The 24,452-nt window shown below is 38.6% G+C and overlaps 1 protein-coding gene across 3 annotated transcripts in view; it reads left to right on the forward strand.

Moving 5' to 3' along the window:
• Nucleotides 1–24,452, forward strand: part of LOC125875232 (probable serine/threonine-protein kinase PBL9) — a 1,122,098-nt gene that overhangs the window by 897,019 nt on the left and 200,627 nt on the right. The window lies entirely within an intron of this gene.

Consider the following 24,452-nt stretch of genomic DNA (forward strand, 5'->3'; position numbering starts at 1 on the left):
GAAGGGTAATTTAGTCTTTTCCTTACCTAATTATTCTAATTCGTTTTTAGGAGTTTAATTGGGGTAAAGTCAGATTTTAGTTAGTTTAGAAAAGTGAATTTTACGCTAGGGCTTGGAGAAGAGGAGAAAAGAGGAGAAAGGAGAAGAACGTTCAAGATTCGTCGATTTCGTCGAGTTTAGCTTGTGGTTTTCGTCGGGGGTGATCCCTAAAAGGTATGTGAGATCACATAGCGTTGGGTTAGTTCACCCACGCGCCCAACTTGGTCAATTTCAACAAAGTATATTGATTTGAAAGTAAATCCCTTGAATTCTTGATGAAGTTCGTTTGAATCTGTGTGGGTTGTGTTGTTGGAGTTTTCTTGAGATTGATTCACGTTATTAGTTGTGTTTTCGAGTGGAATCTAATGTTATTTGAAGGTATAGATGATTCTAAGTGTTTGCGGAAATAACCCATGGAGTTTAGAGGGTTTAGAGTGGTAAAACGAAGAAAAAAATTCTATCAGACAAATCTGGGCAGTGCCTCCGCGTCGCGGACCTGCTCCCCAGATTTGGGAAAAATGGTTTCGCATTGCGGAGTGTTCACAGACCGTTCTGCCTCAAAAGTTATTTTCGAAACAAAAATTTTAATGTTTTTCCGCGTCGCGGACCCACCCTCAGACAGTGAATTTTTTATCTTTCCTCATGTTTAGCTATCTAAATTCATTCCTAAACATCATGAGATCTTTCCTATCACAAATCACAATCCTTGAATCCATAATTCAATTCAAGGAAAGTTAAAAGTCAAGTTAGAAGTTAAGAAGCAAGGCAAGAGAAGTTCTTTAAAGTTTTCAAAACTCTTTCACAAACGTTTTAACTTTGTTCTATGACTTAAGTTTTAAGTTAAGCAAAGAGTAAAGATTTGAAGTTCATTTCTTCAAAGAAGTATATGGGGACTATGTATTCCCAAAGAGTTTAAAATGTTTTCACATTTGAGCAAGAAAGGGAACATCGATTCCAAGAGAGGTTTTAAGCTAAGTTTTTGAGTAATTATCTCAAATAAAAGAAAGAAGTTTGTTTTAAAAACATATGAGCTAAGTATATTTTGGGAGTAGTATTGAGCACCGATATGGGGATGCGAGTTCGTATTAACTCAAGTCTACATAAACCATGTAGCCATCATGGATAGTAACGGATCATACTTTTTAGATGACTCCTTAAGATTCTTTTAGCATACACTAGTGGATCCACTAAGTTAAGCATTCTATATGAAGGCAAAGTATAGGACAGTTCTGGCAGCGTGGACAAGACGTTGTATCACCATTTAGGCTTATAGTGGTGGTTGTCGGTTAGAGAATCTCCCACATAAACTATATTACTTAATTATATAAGTAAAGTTGAGTTTGTTATTGCATTTTCTTTAACAAACTAAGTTGTTTTCCACTGTTTTACAAGCAACATATATACTACATGTGTTTAATTGCTTTATATTGAGTTGAGTTGTTCAGGAGTTGAGTAAAGCCATGGTAAGTGTTCCTTCAAGATTCTTCGCAAGCTTAAGTTGTGTTTAGCATTCCAACTCGCAGACTCGTACATTCAATGTACTAATGCCAGTTGGCCTGCATCGTCTTATGATGCAGACGCAGGTAAGCAGGATCAGCATTCAGTGCCTCGTTGATCCAGTTTTAGCACTCAGAGTCTTGTGGTGAGCCTTCTTGCTTCCGGAGGATTCTCTTTTATTATTTTCAGTTTTATTATTAGTTCATTAGGATGTCGTGGGCCTGTCCCGACATTTATCTCAGTTGTTTAGAGGCTTCACAGATAGACAGACAGTTAGTTAAATTCATTTGTCACTACTTTATTATTGGCTTATGTTTTTTAGACTTGAGGTTGCCATTTTGGCCAAGTTGAATGTTGGCTTTTAAACATTCTAAGTTATGATATTATTCAAGTGAGTATAGTTCTTTTGATAATTATAAATATGCATATAATCTTCCGATGAGTAAGTAAGCCAGGCCAAGGGTTCGCTTGGGGCCAGGCCAAGGGTTCTCTTGGGCCAACAATGGTTCTCGAGTGCCAGCCACGTCTAGGGTGTAGGATCGGGAAGTGACAAACTTGGTATCAGATCACAGATCGGTGTGAAGCGCGCCACATTTATAATTAGGAGGCTGCAACACTTAGGAAAATTTCTCACTTCTTTCACACTCATTTCATGCGTTGGAGTTTGATCTCTAAAAAGTTTCCTTGTAATTCGTGCTTGCGCGTGTTTTCAGATAATCATGCCTCCACGAAGAGCTATCAGAGGTCGTCTTGCTATGAGGAATGTTGAGGAGCAGGAGTAACCAAATGCACCTGAAGTGCAACCTCAAGGGGAAGTTACCAATGCTGAGTTCAGAGAAGCCATAAGGATGTTAAGTCAAGTTGTGACTAACCAGGTTGGGCAACAAAGAGGAGCTCAACATGAAGAGGCTGACACTTCAAAGATTCGTGAGTTCTTGAGGATGAATCCTCCAAGTTTCATTGGTTCAAGCACTTTTGAGGATCCAGAGAACTTTGTTGATGAACTGAAAAAGGTGTTTGATGTGATGCATGTTGCTGATATTGAGAGAGTTGAGCTAGCTGTATATCAACTGAAGAATGTTGCTAGGACTTGGTTTGACCAGTGGAAGGGGGATAGAGCTGATGATGCACCGCCTGCGAGTTGGGCATGATTTGAGGAGGCTTTCTTGGACGTTTCTTTCCCCGATAACTGAAAGAGGCCAAGGTACGGGAATTTCTTACTCTTAAGCAGGATTCATTAAGTGTTCATGAGTATGGATTGAAGTTCACCCAACTATCTCGTTATGCTCCGGAGATGGTTGAGAACATAAGGAGTAGAATGAGCTTGTTTGTTGCTGGGCTGTCTCGTCTGTCGAGAAAGGAAGGTAGGGCTGTGATGCTAATCAAGGACATAGACATATCAAGGTTGATGGTCTATGTGCAGCAGGTTGAGGAAGAAAAGTTGAGGGATAGAGAGGAATTCAGAAATAAGAAAGCTAAGACAGGGAATGAGTATGGGCAGTGGAAAGGTAATGTGAACCGTTCATCCTTTCAGCAAAAGAAAAAAGGGACCTGCTCCATCATTTGCTAGTGCACCTACACCTAGAAACAAAGGTGATTATAATGGTCAGAATTCGTAGAACTCCAGGGCTAGACCTGCACAGTCTCAAGGTAGTGTGGCACAAGGAGGTAACTAGGCTCCTGCATGTGCTAGGTATGGTAGAATCCACCCAGGTAAGTGTCGTGATGGCCATTCAGGTTGTTTCAAGTGTGGGAAAGAGGGTCAATTCATGAAAGAGTGTCCTAAGAACAGGCAAGGTAGTGGAAGTCAGGACAATAGAGCCTAATCTTCATCAGTTGCTCCACCAGACAGGACTGCACCTGAAGGATCTACTTTTGGTATTGGTGAATGAGCAAACCACCTTTATGCGATCACTATTTTCCAAGAGCAAGCGAACTCTCCAGATGGTGTCACTGGTATGATCCAAGTCTTTGACTTTACTGTTTATGCTTTTCTAGACCCAGGAGCGAGTTTATCTTTTGTAACTCCATATGTTGCTATGAATTTTGATGTTATTCCTTAGCAACTTAGTGAACCATTCAGTGTTTCTACACCTGTTGGTGAGTCTATTCTAGTAAAGAGAGTCTATCATGATTGTCCCATTTCCGTCAATCATAAAAGTACCATGGCTGATTTAATTGAGTTAGACATGGTAGATTTTGATGTCATTCTTGGTATGGACTGGCTTCATGCTTATTATGCCTCAGTTGATTGTAGAACTCGAGTTGTCAAGTTCTAGTTTCCAAATGAGCCAGCCTTAGAGTGGAAAAGTAGTTCAGCAGTGCCTAAGGGTTGTTTCGTTTTGTACTTTAAGGCAAGTAAGTTAGTTTCTAAGGGGTGTATATCACTTAGTCTGAGTTAATGACTCAAGAGTTGAGATACCGCTTATTCAGTCAATTCCTATTGTAAAAGAGTTTCCAAAAGTCTTTCCAGATGATCTACCCGGAGTCCCTCCTGAGAGAGAGATAGACTTCGGTATAGATGTTCTTCCAGATACTCGTCTTATATCTATTCCGCCATACAGAATGGCACCAGCAGAGTTGAAAGAGCTTAAAGAGCAGTTGAAAGATCTTTTAGAGAAAGGTTTCATTTGACCAAGTATCTCACCTTGGGGCGCTCTGGTCTTCTTTGTGAGAAAGAAAGATTGTTCCCTTAGGATGTGTATATATTACCGCCAGTTGAACAAGGTTACCATCAAGAATAAGTATCCTCTTCCAAGAATTGACTATCTTTTTGATCAACTTCATGGTGCTTCTTGTTTTTCTAAGATAGACCTAAGATTTGGCTACCATCAGTTGAGAGTAAGTTAATGTGATATTCCAAAGAAAGCATTCAGGACCCGTTATGGTCATTATGAGTTTCTGGTCATGTCGTTCGGTTTAACTAATGCACCTGCAGTGTTCATGGACCTTATGAATAGAGTCTTCAAACCTTACTTGGATATGTTTGGTATCATCTTCATTGATGACATACTAATCTATTCAAGGAATGAAGAAGATCATGCTAGTCATCTCAGAATAGTTCTTTAGACTCTAAAAGATAAGGAGTTGTATGCTAATTTCTCAAAATGTGAGTTTTGGCTAGAGTTTGTGGCATTCTTGGGCCACATAGTTTTCGGCAATGGAATTAGAGTTGATACTCAAAAGATAGAGGCAGTGTAGAGTTGGCCTAGACCCACATCTCCAACTGATATTAGGAGTTTCTTAGGTTTGGCTGGATATTATAAAAGGTTCGTAGAGGGGTTCTCATCTATTTCGTCCCTTTTGACCAAGTTAACTCAGAAAATAGTGAAGCTTCAATGGTCTGAATCTTGTGAGAAAAACTTTTATGAATTGAAAAAGAGGTTGACTACTGCCTCAGTGTTGACCTTACCGAAAGGCACTCAAGGTTTTGTGGTGTATTGTGATGCATCTAGTGTTGGTTTGGGTTGTGTATTAATGTAGAATGGTAAAGTTAGAGCTTATGCCTCCAGACAGTTGAAAGTTCATGAGAAGAATTACCCAACCCATGACTTAGAGTTGGCTGTTATAGTACTTGCTTTGAAGATATGGAGTCATTATTTGTATGGTGTTCATGTTGATGTATTCACTGATCACAAGAGTCTTCAATAGGTGTTCACTCAGAAAGAGATTAATCTCAGACAAAGGAGGTGGTTAGAATTACTCAAGGATTATGACATGAGTATTCTTTACCACCCAGGTAAGGCTAATGTTGTTGTTGATGCTTTAAACAGGTTGTCTATGGATAGTATTGCCCATGTGAAGGAGGAAAAAAGAGAGTTAGTGAAAGATGTGCATAGACTTGCACGCTTAGGAGTCCGACTGATGGATTCTGTAGAAGGAGGAGTAGCGGTGATGAATGGGGCTGAATCATCATTAGTGTCAGAAGTAAAAGAGAAGCAAGACCAAGATCCCATTTTGCTTGAATTGAAGGCAAATGTTCATAAGAAGAAAGTTATGGCTTTTGAACAAGGGAGAGATGGCGTACTGAGATATCAAGGTAGATTGTGTGTACCAATGGTGGATGGACTCCAAGAGAGAATTGTGGAGGAAGCTCATAGCTCCAGATATTCCATTCACCAGGGTTCCACAAAGATGTATCGTGACTTAAGAGAGGTATATTGGTGGAATAGTATGAAGAAGGGCATTGCAAAATTTGTTGCTAAGTGTCCAAATTTCCAACAAGTTAAAGTACAGCACCAAAGGCCCAATGGTTTGGCCCAGAATATAGAATTTCCAAAATGGAAGTGGGAGATGATAAACATGGATTTCATCACAGGCTTGCCAAGGTCTCGCAGGCAGCATGACTCCATTTGGGCGATTGTTGATAGAATGACAAAATCAGCCCATTTTTTGCCCGTAAAGACTACCCTTTCAACAGAAGATTATGTCATGTTGTATATTCAAGAGGTGGTAAAACTTCATGGAGTCCCTGTTTCGATTATATCAGCTAGGGGTGCTCAATTTACTGCACAGTTTTGGAAGTCATTCCAGAAAGGCTTGGGTTCAAAGGTGAACTTGAGTACTGTTTTTCTTCCTCAGACAGATAGTCAAGAAGAGCGCACTATTCAGACCTTAGAGGATATGTTGAGGGCCTTTGTGACTGATTTCAAAGGTAATTGGAATGATCACCTATCCCTTATTGAATTTACATACAATAATAGTTACCACTCTAGCATCCAGATGGCTCCATATGAAGCTCTCTATGGGGAAAGATGTAGATCTCCTATTGGATGGTTTGAAGTTGGTGAAGCAGGGTTGATAGGACTAGATTAGTTCAGATGTAGATCTCCTATTGGATGGTTTGAAGTTGGTGAAGCAGGGTTGATAGGACTAGATTAGTTCATCAAGCTATGTAGAAGGTGAAAGTGATTCAAGAGAGGTTGAAAACGGTACAGTCGTCAAAAATCCTACACTGAGGGGGTTAGAGTTTGAAGTAGATGATTGGGTATATCTAAAAGTCTCACTCATGAAGGGTGTTATGAGGTTTGGTAAGAAGGGGAAACTTAGTCCCTGGTATATTGGACCTTATCGAATATCCAAGAGGATTGGCAAGGTAGCTTATGAGTTGGAGCTACCACAAGAGTTAGCCGCAGTTCATCCGGTGTTTCACATCTACATGTTGAAGAAGTGCATGGGAGATCCTTCATTGATCATACCAACTGAAAATATTGGGATCAAGGATATCTTATCTTATGGGGAGTTTTCTGTCCAGATTCTAAATTGTCAAGTTCGCAAATTGAGAACAAAAGAGGTGTTGACACCCAATTTTAGACCTCCACATTATAGATTAATCATCGAGCTTCTTCAATTTCAAACAATTTAAAATAATTAGTTAAAAAATAACAATATAGTTTGCAAGTTATTTTAAATAGTTGTATTATTTTTTATAATTTTTTAAAAAAAATAATATATGTGTTTTATATAATTATGTATATAATTAGTATGTTTTAAGAATATTCGAAAATCATCTCAAAAAAAAAGATTTTTTGCTTGATTAAGTTTAAGTTATGTTTATATTTTTGAGTAAATTTGTTTACAAGTAAATTAATTGTTTTATTTCGTTAAGATTAATAAGTTCATTCATTAATTTATATTAACTCACTTTATTTAAATAACAATATGTAGTCAATTGTTTACCCCATCTTCTAAGAAATTTAGGCCACTTCCTAAAGGCCCAATTACAATTTCCAACACCAAATAATTCCTCAAACCCATTACCAGCCCACTAAGAACTCTTCATCCAAAAACATCAGCCCATTCTCAATTCCAAAAGACCCAACCCATAGCCACCAATACAAACACAACGTACAACAGCAATATGTACAGCAGTACATACGCTATCCCTGTACGTTTTCTTCTTCTTCTTCCAGCGAAGAACGTAGCACGCAAACCGAGAAATCCAGTGAAAAATCCGAGCAAATTCAAAAATCTCGTCCAACTACCCTGCAGAACCCATAACCCTAGCAACCTAATCAATCACATCGTTGTTTCCTTTCCCCCATTTTCTGAGATCTTCAAATCTCTTTCACTGTTGATCTGGAAAGGAGGAAAGAAATTCAAATATTTTTTGTTTGAATTTCTCCAACGGATTTCCCCACTAAATCGCTCAATCTTTCCCTATAAATAGTTTCTCATGCTCAAGTGATGGGAAGGGGTTTTTTTCGGAGTTTGAGTTCTTTGGCAATAGTAACTTTACACATAAAATTTTGTATTTAGCTTTCTTGTTCTAAGTTCCAAGATGGTCCCCATTCAGATTTTCTTGGTGTTCTATTCGTATTTTGCTTTTGTGGTGGAAGAATTGTTGCCCTCTCAAGCTCGTCGTCCCAGCTCGCTGCTTCGAGAAAGGTAATTCCACCCCCTCTTAAATTCTGATCCAATACAACATTGTGTGTTCATTTTTTTATATGAGTTTTATTATTAAGTGTGGTTAGTTCCTTGTCTTAATGTTTTATTACTCTTTAGTGTAGCTTTCCCCTAATGCCAGGACAGTGAGCATGAGTGAATACTAATAAAGCTAGCTATCTCCATTTAATTTTGTTCGAAATCTTCTGTTGTTCATTTGGTCTCAGTTTAGAGTATATTTACTGTACAATTTTGCTACTTCAGTGTCCTTTGGTTATTCGCTTTGTCGTTTTAAATTACAGTAATAGATTCTTATCATGTTTACCTAATCTCGTAGTATCTACTTTTGTTTTTAGCTCAACTCGAACACTATCCATATCCCTTTGTGTTTTAGGCTTGCGATATCGTGTTCGTAATTCACCTTAGTCTTGTTTTAATTTGATTTGTATGCTCGTAGTTGGTCTTTTCCTAAATATGTGTCTTGCCTTTCACATTATGTCGTCGAAATGGGGTTACAGAAAAAATTTGATTGTTGTCTTTCTTTTAAGTGTAGCTCTGTTTTTTTTATGTTAGCCACTAGTCAAAATCTGAAAATTTTATTCAATATAGTAGGTGTTCTTCTTTTAAGTACCCATTTACATGTTAATATGTTTCTTTATAATATGAGATACGATATAGTATCGCGTAAATCTATTTTAATGTTGGTCCAAATTAACCGTGTGGCCTTTAGCATAATCTTTTTATGCTTCCTTCGATCTAGCCATGTCACGCCCCGAGCTACCCCCGAGACGTGGAAACGGGACCTAGGACCACAAGTGATCCCAAGCTAACCCTTCTGGCATGATCATGAGCATTCTAAATATAATCTAAATAATAGAAACTGTGCGGAAGCTAAATCATAAATAAAATGAAAAGATGGGAAATACCCATATACTATAACTAAGATAAATGAAAACTGATGAGTTTAATACAAGGAAGATATTAACTCAATACTAAGTTGAATCTATCTATGTCTGAAATAAGCCTCTAAACTGACTAGAAATGTTGGGACATACCCCAACTAGGTCTAGCAAAACTGAAACTAAAGACTAAAAGCAATAAAGATAAACATGTCACTAGTCCTCGAAGAATGAGGACTCACCACTGATGTTGCTGAACTGAAGATCGGGAATCAATCTAAGCATGATCTAGATGCTGAGAACCTGAACCTACATCACGAGAAGATGTAGCGCACATATGCGTCAGTACTTGAAAGGTACTGAGCATGCAAGATAGAGTAAAGCTGAAAAAACATATAACCGAACAAAGCAATAAAGTAATGAAATAATCTGAACATGATATAGATACTGAATACTGACCTAACTAAATGCAATGACCAATTACAACAAGCTGACTGAATACTAAATGAACTGTAAATGTGGTCAATGCAATAGAGTCTGACTGAACTATGGGAGCTACTAATAACCGGCAATAAAACCACATGAGCTAAATGTGGAGTCCGATGTATACGCCCCATCGAGAGGACCCAATATACCCTGCCGAAGGTATAGAGGCATGCTGGCGTGATCACTAAATTGATGTTTCCCACAGAGGGGATTTACACCTACGTGGCTCATAGTTCTGGGAATATATGGGTACGTTAAACCCTAGTCCAACTCGGTATTATGCTACTCCCAATGAATTAAGTGGTTAACTGGTTATGACTGAATTTCTGTAAAAAAAAAATTGGATAGCTCAAAACTGAACATGCAAACTGAGAATGCAACAATTAATCTGATAATGATGCATTAATAACTGAGGCATGTATAATTGAATAACTGACAAATCTGACCTAGCATGTGTAATTCAAGAACTAAAGGAATACATAGCTAGGGTTCTGAAATTCATGCAATAAACTGAGAAATGACATGATAATCTTATTTGAAACATTTAAATAACTAACACCTGATTATCTGTTGAAATTCTAGAAACCCTAAGTCTGTACATAATCATGGAATCAAGAATATATATATATATATAGAAGTGAGTACTAATATGGGAAGATACGAGTGGTTGACTGTCTAATAGTACTGCATAAAGTTGACTGAGATAATTTGACCAAATTTAAGAATAATTTGACTGCACAATATGAGTTTTATGATATTTATTTAATTATTTTCTGAAGTAGATGTTTAAATCCCAATACTCTAACCTGAATATTGAATAATTATATTTCCATAATAGAAAAGGATAAAATTGTCCTTGTATAGGGTTCCGAATGAATCTCGAGGGTCCTTTTGATGATTTTGAGTTTGGATGGTTTCAGGTTCTAATGCATGGTCATTTTAGTCATCGTGAACGCGAGACTCCCTCATCGCGATCATGTAGCATCATCTTGGGTACATCGTGATAGCGTGGGTCTTACCTCTATGACAATGGTCAACTTTAATGCCTTACTCATCGCGATTGCGTGACCCTGGGTCGTGATCGCGATGAGAATCTGCATAATGACCCAATTGTTAAAGGATTTGGTATGCCCAAATGAAGTCCTCAGATTAATCATCTATCCTATGCAGATGACACCATACTCTTTTGCACAAAAGATGATAAACCCTTAATTAATATTCTCAAAATATGAGAAATCATCTGGACAATTAATAAACAACGAGAAGAGTAGTTTCTACCTCCACCACAAGATTGATAATCATACTATGAATAGAATAAAAAAACTCTAGACATGAAGAAAGGTTATTTTCCTATTACCTATCCAGGGTGTCATGTTTTTTATGGAAAGAGGAGAATAATATACTTTGAAGATCTAGTGAAAAAGATTATGAGAATGGTTCAATCTTGGCAAAATAGACTCTTTCATTTGTTGGAAGATACATATTGATCAAGCATGTGCTAAAAACTATTCTTGTCTATTTGCTCTCAGCTATGACCCCTCTGGTTGGAGTGCTCAAGCAAATACATCAATTTTTGCTAAATTTTTCTGGAATAATACACTAGGGACGAAAAACAAACACTGGGTGGCCTGGGATACTCTGTGCACACCAAAGGATGAAGGAGGTCTAGGTTTCAGATCTCTAAAAGACACCTCAAATGCTCTATTTGCTAAACTTTGGTGGAATTTTAGAACCTCTACAAGCTTGTGGAGTTTGTTCATGTAGAACAAATATTTTAAAAAGCTTCATCCGGTTTTAGCAGAAGGAAGAAATAGTTCAAGTGTATGAAAAAAATGATACAAATTAGGGAAGTGGTTGAGCATTTGATCAATTGGAAACCTAAGCAAGGAAATTCTAGCTTTTGGTTTGAAAATTGGACGGGACTTGGCACTTTATACTTCATTGTTCCTGAGGGACTTATAGAGGAAAAAGCAGAGGTGACAACTTATGTCTCAAGTGGGGTCCATCCTGGAAATAATGTATATGGCATAAAAAGACAAATAATGTCTTAATTTCTGAACAATCCAAGTCAAAGCACAACATGTTCTCTCCAACAGAGTGTAACGATCCTCATATGGAGTGAATTTCTTGCTCAAGTAATAAATGGTTCGCTCTTTCTTCCCAGTCTCATCATGTTAACCAAGCACATATCCAAATGCGTTATCCGAGACCGACAAATATAGCAACAACGGACTCCCTTCTCACAGAGGAACCAACACCGGTGGATTGGACAAATAATTCTTGATGGCATCAAAAGCATTTTGACATTCTCCGGTCCACTTGGTCAGGGGATCTTTCTTCAACAACTTTAAGATGGGCTCACACACCACGGTGGATTGAGTTATGAACCGACCGATGTAGTTCAGCCTTCCCAGGAAACTCATCACCTCTTTCTTGGTCTTTGGAGGAGGTAACTCTTGAATCGCTTTGATCTTGGAGGGATCAAGCTCAATGCCTCTTCTACTAACTATGAATCCCAACAACTTTCCAGCAGGCACTCCAAAAGCACACTTGGTGGGATTTAACTTCACATTGTATCGGCATAGACGATCAATGAATTTCCTCAAGTGAGTCAAGTGATCCAAACTCTCTCGGGACTTGATTATGACATCATCTGCATATGCCTCGATCTCCATGTGAATCATATCATGAAAAATGGTTGTCATAGCCTTCATATAAGCAGCACGGGCATTTTTTAGACCAAACGACATCACCCGATAATGATATACACCCCAAGGCATACTGAAAGCTGTCTTTTATGCTTCTTCTTCATCCATCAGCATCTGGTAGTAACTCGCTTAACAATCCACAAATGACTACATCTCATACTTAGCACAGTTATCAATGACAATGTGGATGTTTGGTAATGGAAAATTATCTTTCGGACTTGCTTTGTTGAGATCTCTATAATCGACACAAATTCTGATTTTTTTCGTCTTTCTTCGCCACCGGAACAATGTTGGCTAACCAAGTCAGATACTGCGTCACTTCTACCATTTGTGAATCGATCTGTTTGGTAATCTCCTCTTTGATCTTCAAACTCAACTCAGGCTTAAACTTCAAGGTTTTCTTCTTTACCAGACTAAAATCTGGATTGATCGGCAATTTATGACACACCAAGTTCGTACTTAGACCTGGCATATCCCTGTAAGACCAGGCAAATACATCAATGTAATCTCTGAGCAGACGAACCAGGTCCCTTCTTTGAGCTTCAGTCAGATGGACGCTGATTCTTACTTCTTTAACACTATCCCCATACCCTTGATTCACAGTCTCAGTTTCTTCCAAATTCGGCTTGTGTTGATTCTCAAATTATCGAAACTCTTCAGCAATATGTTCAAGTACCTCATTTTCATCTTCATACACCTCGCATTCATCATCACCTGCCTTATTTTGTTCGTTCGGCTCATGACATAACATGACATTGGCATGTTTTAAATTATTATTACTGAAAGCATAAACAAACGAAGTTAGGAAAGTAAAGCATAAACAGATAAATAAACAAATTTTCGATAAATGAGGCTTTCATTTAAATTGAAAAATAGGCACAACTTTGGCCATGTCAAAGGGCCATTTTGCCTTTTAAAACATCACAGGGGAATTTAAAAAAGACTCAAACAATAAAATAAAACTGCATAAATGGTGGGTCTCGGGCCTCTTCGGACTACCACCGATTTTCAAAACAAACATAAATATGCGTCCTTTTTACCGAGATGAACGGGGGATCAAAAGCGGCATTGAGGTCTAATTTTGCAACTGCTTCCTTGGCTCGGCATTGCAAATTCCTGAGGTCCCAACTTCATCCTCCATGACTGCGTCAACTTCTTCGAACAAGCCCCAGATACCTTCCCCGAGACCACCATCATCGACATACTCTCGTGCTGGAAATGACTGGTACAGATGAGGAATTGGCCTGGCCAATGCTTGATCAACACTCTTGTTATTCATCTCTACTTCGTCATCTATTGGGACATATCCCAAACCAAACTTTGCTCCTATGACGGGAACTTGAATAGGCTCAAAAATTATTTCAAGTGCTTCCCCAATCCGAAACCTAGTTCGAAACCACTCTGAAGCATAACAACAGCAATCATCTTGTACACAGAAGAGGCTGTGGAGCCAAGTCATCACCGGTGCCATTTACCAGCTCCACCGTGTAAAAATCGTAACTTCGAGAGACCTCATCAACGATCGGTGCATATCCATTGGAATGGCTTCCTTCATCGTGAATGACCAATTCCTAGTCCTTCCAAACAAATTTCATTAGTTGGTGAAGGGTAGAAGGCACAGCCCCAGCCATGGGGATAAACGGTCTTCCCAGAAGCAAATTGTAGTTGGTATTGATGTCTAACACCTGAAACTCCACATTGAATTCTGCAAGACCCATATGACTATCCAAGTTTACTGCACCTATCGTGTCTCTCTGCACTCCATCGAAAGCTCTCACATTGACCTATTTTTGTTGAACCTTTCACAACTCGAATTTCAGCTGCTTGAGAGTAAAAAATGGGCAGATGTTGAGACCGGACCCATCATCGACCAAAACACCATTTATAATTTTGTCCCAACATTTAATGGTGACGTGCAGAGCTTTGTTGTGCATCCTGCCTTCAAAGGGTAGCTTTTCGTCACAAAAATTGATTCGGTGTCCTCGAATGACCTAGTTTATGTTGGCTCCTAGATTGTCACAGTTAGTACCCACATACACATAAGTATCATCCAAAGCCCTCATCAGAGTCTGTCTATGCATTTGCGAACTCATCAACAAGGCCCATACAGAAATTTGAGTCGAAGTCTTCTCCAAATGCTTCACAATTGAATAATCTTTCGGCTGTATTTTTCTCCAGAACTCCTCGACATCGGCTTCACTGATCGGTCTTTTTGTTTGGTCCTTCTTCTGCCCTCCTTGAGCCAACTCTTCCGGTGTGTAACATCTACCGAATCTGGTCATGCCTTGAGTGACAGCCATTTCAATCACAAATGTTGGTCGGGCAAGAGTTTCTCTTGGCACTAATGCAACAACCTTCTCAGGTGTCAGAATTACAAACTCTTTCTTCTCTCTAATGCCCAATGAGGCTACAGCCATTTCAGTTCATCAAGAGCGATTAAAACTATTGACTTTGTCGCACACCAATCATCATCTATCTCTATCATATTGATAGTGATGCCACCATGATTTGGCAAAGGATTACTATTGACATTGGGCGCGACTGTTTGAAAAGAGACCACATTCTGGTTAATCAGATCTTGGATTTTATGATTCAGGTTGATACAGTCCTCAATATCATGTCCAACACCGCTGAAGTTATATGCGCACCTCTGGTCAGATCTGTAAAACTTTGAGCCAGTGTCAATTGGCTTGGGCCCACTGGATGAATATATCCTGTCGCAGTTAATCGCTCGAAAAACTTTATTCTGCTTTTAATGAGCGGAATGAAATTTCTATCGGGCTTCTTCTCAAATCTATGACGGAGGGATCATAATTGCCTGTTGAGAAAGAGGTCTTTGACAATAATTTGGAGCGTTTGGACGGGGAGCTTGATATGTGGGATATGAGTTGGTTTGGTAATATGGTTGTGGAGCTTGGTAGTTCGGGGGAGTATTTTGGTAAAGTGGAGCTGGTGCTTGGTACATTAGGGGAGGCATTTGGTAACTTGTCTAAACGTTGGCATAGTTGGGGGCGGCGTTTCGGTAGTGATGAGATGGAGTTTGATAAACCAGAGGAGGATTTTGGTAGATAGGAGGGGGAGTTTGGTAGCTAGGAGGGCGAGTAGTTTGATAATTGGGAGGAGGGGTATTTTGGTAACTAGGGGGAGGGGTATTTTGATAACTGGAAGGATAAGTATTTTGGTAACTAGGGGGTGAGGTCTTTTGGTAATCATCATGTGCATAACAAGCCGGGTACAAACTCTGTGAAGGTCAAGAACGACCTTGGTATGATGAGGATTTCCGTGGGGTCTTCTTCCCCTTATAACAGATAGAAGACACATCTTCTCTTTTCTTCTTCAACGAACCCGAGGATCCAGGCGAGGTAGCAACACGGGCAATCTTCCCGGTTTTTAATCCATCTTCGATAGTCTCTCCTACTTTGACTATCTCAACAAACTTTGCTCCAACGAGCAACATAATTCTATCATAATATTCGAGCTCTTGAACCTGCACGATTACTTAGACAATTTCTTTCTCAGACATAAAAGGTCGAACTCTAGCTTCCTCTTTTCTCCATCTATATGCAAATTCTCTGTAACTTTCATTCGATTTCTGCTTCATTTTTTCCAAGGAATAGCGATCAGGAACGATCTCCACATTATAGGCTAATCGTTCGATAAAGTCCCTCGCTAGATTATTCCAGCTAGGCCACTGTCTTGTTTCATGAGATGTAAACCATTCTAGAGCCTCCCCGCTCAGACTTCGGCTAAAAAGCCGCATTAGTAAAGCTACATCTCTTCCAACTCCCATGAGCTGGTCACAGTAGGCCCTAAGGTGCGCTAAGGGGTTCCATATTCCTCCAAAAACGTTGAATTTTGGCACCTTGAACCCTTTCGGGAGGTCCAAATTCGGATGAGTGCATAAATCCTCATAACTCAAACCGGTGACTTCAGGAATACACTGTAACTCTTTCATGGCCTTTCGATTCATATCCAGCTTGAAGGCCTCTTCCTTTGACCTCCACTCTCTCTCTCGCTTCTCATAGTGGTCGAGTTCAGAACCATTGGCATCGTGCTCATTGGGAACCGAGATTTGGAAAGTAGGTTTCTAAGGTAGGGGTGGAGCAATGGAGGGACTCTGGGGATTTTGAGGGGCTTGATAGTTTTAAGGGAAAGTCTGGGGGCTGGTATACTGATTTTGGTGATTAAGGGAAGTGTGCGAGTGGTTAACGTCTTGGTTTTGAAGGGGGACAAGCTTGGAAGTTGGCATTTTGAGGAGGGAGTGGCGCTTGGGGGTGGGTACTTTGAGGAGGAGGTGGTGTCTGGTAAGAGGCGGAGGCATAATGGGGGTTTTGGGTGGTTAAGTCGATGATTGAGGGATTCTGAACATGATTGGAGGGTGGGTTTTGAGCTTGTTCCATGTTTGAAGGAGGAAAGTGGAGTGGAGGCCTTTCGTCTACTGGAGCATTGAAAGCCAAAACCGAATTAGGTGGATCTTGCCTTCTCTGTATTTCGACCGGCATCTCAGTGATCTGTTGCATCAGCTGCATAATTAGTTTGTTTTGATCAGCAACGACGGACTGAGCCACGACAACATCAGTAAGGTCAATCTCTTCATTGTTGTCACCCATTGTTGACTTGCCCCTCCGAGAATTCTGACCGGGGAAGGAATCTTTAGGAACTTTTGATCTTGTAAAATAAGGGTGTTCAGCCAGCTTATCAACACAGATAAGTTCTAACTACCTGTAGAAGAAAACAACTTAAAGGCAAATCTGTTAGTTTCGATTCATGGCAATATGACACAAAATATCACATAGAGGGCATATAAACACATAAGAGTTGCTTCGTTTGAGAACATATTAACCCACAAATAATGGGAACTAATTTTTTTTTAACAAGCAGGAGTTTGCTCGTTTTATTTTGAGGCTGGTGACTCAGAGAGGTTAAATTGCATTAGGCTAAGGTCTTCTTGCTTCGTCTCTCGATATCTATTGATGTGAATTTAGTGTTTTCTTGTAGAATGAAAAGGGGAAAAGAAAATTTTAAAAAGATAGGGGATGGGCCTTGAAAGGCTGCCTACGTATCTCCCAAGGAGAATTCAGGCCCTACGTAGTTCGAATACAAAAGGAAATTCTCATTTTCATTCATTTAGTTTTTAAAGATTACGAGGAAAGTAAAAAAAACATACAATAAAGCTCCTAAATGATAGATGGTGCCTTCATTAAAGCATCTTCTTCTGACTGCTGCATTAATCACGAGGGGTAAACTCAACTTGAATCTTTCCCATGTTGATGAGGGATTCCACGTCATAGCGAAACCCGAGGAACCTTCCAATGTTGTGATCTATGGCGTCATGATAAGGGCATGGTTTCTAGATTTCAATCCCAACGAGATCGATTGCTTCGTCATCCTTTCTAATATAGGCCAAGACCCCTTTTTAAACCAATTGACTATAGATATCCAACAATGTTTTCTTAAAAGGCGTAAAGTAGTGACAATAAAACAAAGTGTGGTTAGTGATCGGCATACTGGCTCCGGTTGGTCACAGGTAAGGACGGTGTTCTCACCCCACATATACGGGATTTTCCCAACATTGATCAGGTTGCGGATTGCTGCCTTAAGTTCCACACATTCTTCTATAGTGTGTCCTCTTTGGTTCGGGTGGTAGGCACACGTCTTTTGAGAACTTTCATCCCCAAACCCAAAAGTGGTTCCTTCGAGACACTNAGCAAGAGTTTGCTCGTTTTATTTTGAGGCTGGTGACTCAGAGAGGTTAAATTGCATTAGGCTAAGGTCTTCTTGCTTCGTCTCTCGATATCTATTGATGTGAATTTAGTGTTTTCTTGTAGAGTGAAAAGGGGAAAAGAAAATTTTAAAAAGATAGGGGTTGGGCCTTGAAAGGCTGCCTACGTATCTCCCAAGGAGAATTCAGGCCCTACGTAGTTCGAATACAAAAGGAAATTCTCATTTTCATTCATTTAGTTTTTAAAGATTACGAGGAAAGTAAAAAAAACATACAATAAAGCTCCTAAAGGATAGATGGTGCCTTCATTAAAGCATCTTCTTCTAACTGCTGCATTAATCACGAGGGTTAAACTCAACTTGAATCTTTCCCATGTTGATAAGGGATTCCACGTCATAGCGAAACCCGAGGAACCTTCCAATGTTGTGATCTATGGCGTCATGATAAGGGCATGGTTTCTAGATTTCAATCCCAACGAGATCGATTGCTTCGTCATCCTTTCTCATATAGGCCAAGACCCCTTTTTAAACCAATTGACTATAGATATCCAACAACGTTTTCTTAAAAGGCGTAAAGTAGTGACAATAAAACAAAGTGTGGTTAGTGATCGGCATACTGGCTCCGGTTGGTCACAGGTAAGGACGGTGTTCTCACCCCACATATACGGGATTTTCCCAACATTGATCAGGTTGCGGATTGCTGCCTTAAGTTCCACACATTCTTCTATAGTGTGTCCTCTTTGGTTCGGGTGGTAGACACACGTCTTTTGAGAACTTTCATCCCCAAACCCAAAAGTGGTTCCTTCGAGACACTTCAGCATGCGTGAAGCCTTAAGGTGATCGTAAATGAGAGCACACGGCACGATTCTTACCCCCACGCTATGTGACCTCTCATAAACTGGGAGAGTGATATTTTTCTCTCCTCCTTTCAGACGTCCCAGGAAGGGAGGCATAAACATGATTTCCTCATCGGTATCTTCTTCAGGGGCTCTAGGGTGAGTGTCTTCAGGACCACTATTGGCTTCTTGATTGAAGAAAGAGCATTTTCCGCGTATCTTCTGAAGCCTTATGTTTATATCATTGTTGAAGACATTATGTTCCTTCCGCATAGCAAATGTCTCCTCGTTCATGATAGCATATCTTGCCATCTTAGCAGCTAGCTCTGCGTCTAGTGCTGCACTTTTGGCTTGCGCACCTGCGGTGGCTAGTTTTACTTCTATTCTTCTTTCTCCCATTTCTTGAATCTCTTGTTTGAATTGACGCAGTTTCATCCTTAAATTCTCCCCAGTTGTCTTCACCTCGATGTTCTTGCCTTTTTCCATCTTAGCAGCAATTTTACCTTTCCTGAGATGACAGAGTAACGTTTTAGGATTTGGTAGTAGGATTTTATTTCTGGCTGAGAAACTCAAGACTCATGGAATTTTGGTCGGGCATTTTGATAGTAACTTGTATTTGACATTGTAGAGATTTTGTTTTTCAGAAAATTTTTGACAAGGAGTGGGCTAAAANGAAACTCAAGACTCATGGAATTTTGGTTGGGCATTTTGATAGTAACTTGTATTTGACATTGTAGAGATTTTGTTTTTCAGAAAATTTTTGACAAGGAGTGGGCTAAAAATGTCCTCATTCAAAGCAGCGTACCACATAAATAGTTAAAGTACACAAGTAAACAGACAAATATCGCGTCCTAAACATGCATGTGACCCTTTCGCTAAGGGTAGGCCTAACGAATTGAAGGATGTATATGTCTTCTTAAGCCAATTCATTATCCCCAAAATATTTCATTAATAGCATTCAAAAAATGTCTAACAAACATGAAATTAAGGAAATGAGTTCGGAAAGTAAATTACAAAGCAAAGTACAAATAAAGCAATCCCACGCAGGGGATGATAACAAACATCAAGCTCATCCTGATCTTTCACCAAGTCTGGTCCTCTTTGCGATGTTGACCTCTTCCCACATAGCATATATGTGTTCCCATAGGTGATCTCTTGCCAACCGATCCCCTTCTTGATACCTAAACCTCTCGACCGACTGAATTTGTTGTTCCATGCTATCATCCAATTCTGACATGCATTGCTTAGCTCTTTGTAGCTCTTGCTTTAACTGAGTTGTGACTTCGGCGTCTTATGAATGCCGACGTTGATGCTCTAACTCATTCCTATCAAACTTCTCTTGGAGTCGATGAAGCCGAATTTGATGTTTGGCTCCAACATCTGCAATAATATGGGGAACGTTAGGACTAGGCTCGATAGTTCCGGCGAGGCTCTACTTTAACCATTCATTGTAATCCTTAGAACATTAAGGATGGAACCTATTTGGTACCGGCTCACCCAATACCTTTCGAGTCTTCCATGTTCTACGTATGTCTTCAACATAAGAGATTCGTCCATTTTTATGATCGGTTGCAAATTTCTTCATGTTCGCGGTTTGGAGAATCTCTTGTTTCCCTCCTAGTTGTCTAAGGACTCGACCGAGAGCATATGGTCTAGTCCCTCTTAATCCAGCAAATATCAAGTAAGGGGTCTTTTATGCTCGAATCACCATTTGCTTTGTCACCACTAGACATTATATTGACCACTGCACATTTTATTCTCTTAAACCCTGAAGTCTCGGATACTAGAATTTTAGACCTCCAGTTCTGTTGCAATGATTATGGTACATCCACCAATCGTCACCTGCAAGTTCTTCTAATCGTCTTAACGGATCTGGTTCTTCTGGACTATGGGCTTTGATCAAGTGTCTCATCATCCACCATTGAAGTATCAGGTTGCATCCCTGAAAGAAACGTTCTCCGCTTTGCACTTGTCCAAAGCCCTATAAATGTCGGCCAAAATCATGGGCGCCAAAGTGTAGTACTTGGTTGCTGACCCGTAGCCCACTCCATAAAAGATAGCATAAGTGACCATTACTACACTTGGATGGATAGTGTAGTTTGGTCTCTGGGGAAATACCATCGTCCCAAGTAGGCATATTGCATAGACAAGAGGACGTGTCTCCTTTCATTTTTCTTTTGAGACAAACTCTTCTTTAAATTTCTCGTAAGCTCTTGCACGTCCAAATTAATAATAGAGCTGTTTAAGCGGAATATTTGGTCCGAGAAGCTTGCCCATCCATTTGGCTTTGACGAGTGACAATTTTTCTTTAATTTCGGCAAAATTCCATGTTTTGGGGAAAAGAAGATTCGTATCACGTTGACATTTCCTCTTGTTGCACATGTCGACACTCTCATAACTTGCAAGGACTTCTTCAATAGCCGGTGTCATTTCCATTTCCCATAACCGAAATACCATATTGTCGCTGTCCCAAAACTTTACCATTGTTCCAATTAAATCAGACCAAGCCACAATTTCCATTAGTGGCGAGAGATTGTCTATGTGTCTTTGAACCTTTCTTTTGTCTCCATTGTTCATGAATTTCCATCAAACTTGGAGGTAAGGATCAAGTATGGTCACAATTCGGGTTCTCAGAGGCTCATGTGTTGGATTCATCCTACAAGAAAAATAGACAAAGGTAAGCTACCCCAACCTATAGATAACTGATTCGTTTGAAAATGACATATATATCCTTCAATTAAACACACAAGCATGGTTGTCTTTTATTGACCAATGGGTCAAATAGACACAAGGTGGGCTTCTAATGGGCTCAATACACCTTGGGTGTTGGGCCAACTTAGTTCAAAATGCGCTAAATTGGGGATTTGGTTTCGCTCTATGCTAGTTGACTAACAGTGGCTTTTGAAAGACCGGGAACCAAAGTGCACAATTTAGGCTGGAACTCACGACAACCATTGGACGCATGATGAACCAATAAATTACCGATCATTCCGGAAAAGGGTTGAGTATAAAAAAGTCCGGCTACGATTCCGCAAAATCGTCCTTTAATATATTGTACATACAATAAGAAATGTCATGAAGTGCAATGACAGTTATAGCAATTTAAACACAATAAGCACAGATAAACAATTCAGCAATTAATAACAATTAATCAAATAAGTCAAATCTTATGGTTAGAACTTAATTCATTTCCCCACCAGAGTCTCCATTTCTATTTTACTCGAAAATATAAATAAAAAAATGACTAAATTTTTGAAAAATCGATTAAACTTATGGTTCTTGAGAAATCGATTTTCCAAAAAAAACAGAGTCGCCATTTAATTTTTAATAAAAATAAAGAAAAAACTTAAGGTTTTCAAAAGATTTAAACAGATAAAATCAATTGAAAATAAAAGGATTCGAGTTCAAATGTACATTCCAAGAAGGTGTTAGGCCCTCAGAATGTCCGCTAACTTGCGATTGACTGGAGATTTGACTAAAATGACTTTGACTAGTTTTTTTAAAATTTTAACTAAGTAAAAGAACTCATTTCTTTTATTTATTTATTTATTTATACATTCTTTTTTAATTATTAATTATTTTTAAGGGGATATAAACTAAGGGGGGTCATTCTAAAGGAAAAAATTGCAAGTTGCAAGGCCAATAATAAAAATAAAGTTAAGTATAAAAAATGTAAATCTTTTAATTTGAATATGATAAAAAATGAAATGGCTATCTATGACAATTTAATTAAATTAAACCATAAAATAGACAAAGTTAGTCGAACAATACAATATAAATAATAAGAGAGGGAAAAGAAGTAATTAAACTTGGTCTTTGGCACAAATCCAATTAAATTGGCTTTTTCGTTCACCTATTCTAAGTCTACCACTTTACCAATAGTCATGGCCAGCCCATTAACTCCTTTGGACGTGCTGAAATTTTCTTGAGCCTTTGGCCCTTTTCATTCTCACTTGTCATGATATACACCAAGTGTATATTTGATGTATACATCATGTATACCGCTAGTTCTCGAACTCCCAAATCTTTGATTTTATTCGAGCTCCGTATTTCTACATTTCTCAATCTGCATTTTCACGTTTCGGACCTGTATATTATATTTTTTGACTATATATCGGTGTATACAGCAGGTATATCAGTCTATTTTCGACATTTTCGGAGCTTGAAAATTTAATTTCCAGCATTATCTTGCTACTTTTAACCTGTACAGCAATTTCGTTGACCCGATAATGAGGCTGACTGAAGTAAGAAGAGCAAATTTGGGCCTTTACGGCCCAAATCGAAATGCAAGGGGAACGGAGAAGTCCATGAGGCCTCAAGGCAGATTCACATGTATCACAAAAGAAGAAAGGCAAAGAAGTTAATATAAGAACTGCTCAAGATTTAAAAATAAATAAATAAATAAAAATGGAAGAGTATGCCAAAATAGTGAAAATATACCCACAACTTTAAGAAACGATAATATGGTAATTTGCCAAAGCACTTCGCATCTAATCACACCATTCAAATAGCTAAGTAACCGAAGGTGTAGAAACAATAGTTGCATACCACTTATTTTTTAAAATAGTAGCTGAGTCGACAATTTTCCCAAATAAAATAATGACATCTTTCACAAAACAAAAAACAACATCACGCTAGCATTTAACAAAACCACAAACCGAAGTAATTATTTAGGGAAGTCTATTCACTCGAGTTCAAACTATTTGAAATTAACACTGAAACAATTATTAATAAATCCATTTTGGCATACTTCAAAGATGAGAACACTAAGTTATACAAGCAAACTTATTGGAATAGAAAGAGCTTTAACAGAAGACAAAACCACACTAGCAATAATCAAAATCAACAGACCTATAACTCAAAAACAAAAGGAGAGTATGTTGAACACTCAATTAATTAACGCAGCTCATGCAACGGGCCAGATCAAATCCATTTTTAACAAGAGAAGAGAGGATGACTGTGTGAATCATTATAAGAACTAGGTTAAGGGTAACTTAGTCTCTTACTCTAAAGTCTATATTAATCGGTTAGGATTAGTATAGTGGGCAGTGTTGTATCTGCTCTGGCTCAGCTAAGTGATAGGAGGTATTGCTTAGTGTGGAGATTAGCAGGTTAATCTCATTTTGTAAACTGACTTTTACTTTTTCTTGGAGAAGATTAGTGGAAGCAGTTTGAAAAGTCCTGTTGAGAACAGGTCATGGTTTTACTCCCTTGAGCAAGGAGGTTTCCACGTAAAGTTGATTGTCAATCTTTACTTTCAGTATTTGGTCTTTACTGTTTATTATTATAACTGTGTCGAGGACCTGGTCCCATCTACTTAGGTGGACGCATGCATTCCAACAATATGAAAAGAACCAACTATTAGATTATGTACCATTTGAATTGGGTGATTTCAAAGACCAAATGTAACTTGTTGCAATGGAGGACTAAATGTCATGAGATGTCTCACTACTTAAAAAAAAATCATTAGTATTCCATTGAAAAATATTCGACGATTATTTTTATAGATTTTTTTTTTGAATTAGAAAGAATAAAAAATAGCAATATTTTCACACAAGAAAAATAGAAAGTTCCCACTATTTTAATAATAATTTTTTTTCGACGATGCAATTTTTCAATAAGTTGATTCGATAAAAAAAATTAAATTAAAAATCATATTTATAACACAAACTTTTTATTGATTGACAATGAATAATGTGTTTATTTCTAATAGTGTGTGATCAAACTATATGTTACTCCTAGGATTATTGAGTGCATCATTTATAAATGGTCTAGACAAATCAACACAAGTTGTAACATATTAAATAGGTATGATCACTTTCGATAAATCTCCAAAAGTCATGACACCAATTAATTATACTTATGACATTAATGTAATGAAG

Source organism: Solanum stenotomum, chromosome 8, assembly GCF_019186545.1.
Source record: "Solanum stenotomum isolate F172 chromosome 8, ASM1918654v1, whole genome shotgun sequence".
NCBI classification, from domain to species: Eukaryota; Viridiplantae; Streptophyta; class Magnoliopsida; order Solanales; family Solanaceae; genus Solanum; species Solanum stenotomum.